The following is a 2264-nucleotide window of genomic DNA, read 5'->3' as shown; positions in this document are numbered from 1 at the left end:
TAACTATAAAGGAAATTAATATTGAGTAGGTGCATCAGCACATAAGAAGCAAAATGGAAGTGAGTGAAGTATTTCTAGATACGCCACTATTGATTTTCACTCATGTTTTGACAAAGAGATGAATGTGATGAAGGGTATGACTGCAGTTACTGTTTAAGAAGGTGATGAACTAACCAACATTGGTTTTAGCAAAGCATAAAGAAAGTGACCGTCCTTCAGTCTTGCGACACATACTGTTCTTAAATATTAACCACAAAGTGCTCAAACTCAAGGGCATGAACCCCATGTATGCAGAGTATAATGCTGACAGCTTTCAGGGAATGAAGGCCCCAAGAGAGCCCCGGGAAATATCAAAGAAGCTAATGGTCTTGAAGTTTTATTATTTCTTTGGTACAACATAATCTAAAATTTTAGGCTAATAGACCATATTTATATGACCATTATCTTTCACATAGGGAGATAAAATTCAATATTTCACATGCCTGAGCTTTATATTTCTTCTTTAAATATAGCAAGGTTTCATAAAGCTTTGGCTCCAAGATGAGATCTGGATACTTCATAGTATTAAAAGTATTATGTTCATATCTACTGCCACAGGAGGAGAGAGAAAATAGACTGAGAGTGGTGGCTGATGTCTATAATCCCAGTGCTTTGGAAGGCTGAAGTGGGAGTATCACTTAAGCCTAGGAGTTTGAGACTGCAGTGAGCGATGATGTACTCCAGCCTGGATAACAAAGCAAGACCCCAACTCAGAAAACAAAATAAATCAATGAGAGAGAGGGAGGGAGAGAGAAAGAGAGAGAGTGAGAGAATAAATATAAATATAAATAAAGAAAATGGATGAACAGTCATTAAAGAACCAAGTTATAGTGCTTGAATTCTTTTCTGTGGTTCCATGGGCTCTCTCCTATGCAGTTAAGTCAATTAAACATAATGCTTGGGTTCTTACCTGACCTATTTCATTCAACAATTTCCCCCCACTTCTTGCAAAGATGAATCATTAAAGCCATTACTATGAAAAATATGATTGCTTATTGGAGCTCAAATAACAATTTACCATTCTAACATAACTTTATATCAACCACGTCACTTGACTATCTATTGAAGAGGTTTAATTAGATTTTTTTTTATGAAGAAGCCTTCCTTTATACTAAAGGAGATAGCTGATATTTATGAAGACAACTCTTTATTTACAGAATAAAACTGAACTTTGCCATAACTTAGCATAAACAAATATGTACTTCCTGTTTCCCTAAAGGATTCTTGTCAACATCTTTTTCCTTTCATGTTCGAAGACAGAAAGCCATAGACTTTTCAGGAACTTATTACAGCTATCCATAAAGTATGCAGGTATCATTAGAATGGGTTACTACCATATTTCTCAGGAAATTAATACCTTGAGCACACCCCGAAGCAGTTTCAATCTTCAGAAATCAATTCACAAACTCAAACACATCACTTATGATTATGTCTTTCCTTCTTCTCTCTTCCCTTGGAAAAAGGAAGAATTCTACTCTAGACCAAATAATGGATAAAGATTATCAGAGCCCACTCAAACTTTTTGGAATAAATTGGCAAATGAATAGAGAAAATGTGCCTGGAGGGTTAGATGATAACAATGGCCTAGACCTCCTGGAATGCCATATAAATTTTGGAGCCCATGTGCTGAGTTGCTTCTTTGGGAATTGCCCTGTTCTTATCACACCTGGGAACATGAACATGTGAGCACAGGAGCAGAAAAGAGGTGCTGGGCAGCTGCACTGTCATGCCTGCCTGTAGTCTGCAGTTCAATGAAAGGCAAACAGATTCATCTGCTCGTTATGGGATATTGAAAAGACAGAACCATTTTGTCTCCATTTTTTTCTACACTTGCTACATAGGGAAGCTAAGAGGCTGATGTACTTGTTTTCCTGTTCCACTAGGGCTTTCTGAAAGTCTCTTTTACAGTCTGGTTGCTATCATTACATCAAAGTAACCTGTATTTCTCTTCTCTGTAGGGGAAGAACAGGCTGAATAAAGCAGGAAGGATGCCTTCTGGGTCTGCACTCCTTAACAAATACATATGGGATGTGACCACTTACATTTCTGCTCCCCTTACCGTTCTGCAACTAAGTAAATACAGAATGTGGTCTTCCCATGACTTCAGCAAAGAGGAACCCCAGCGATCGTTTGCCCTACTTCACATGGCTGTTGTTTCTAAGTGTGTACACACACACACACACACACACATACACACATACAACGTGTAAGGTGGGACCCAAAAT

This window comes from Carlito syrichta, unplaced genomic scaffold (assembly GCF_000164805.1).
Source record: "Carlito syrichta isolate Samal-C Ts95f unplaced genomic scaffold, Tarsius_syrichta-2.0.1 Scaffold314643, whole genome shotgun sequence".
NCBI lineage: Eukaryota > Metazoa > Chordata > Mammalia > Primates > Tarsiidae > Carlito > Carlito syrichta.
The sequence above is the reverse complement of the archived record's forward strand: the minus strand, read 5'-3'. Positions refer to the sequence as shown.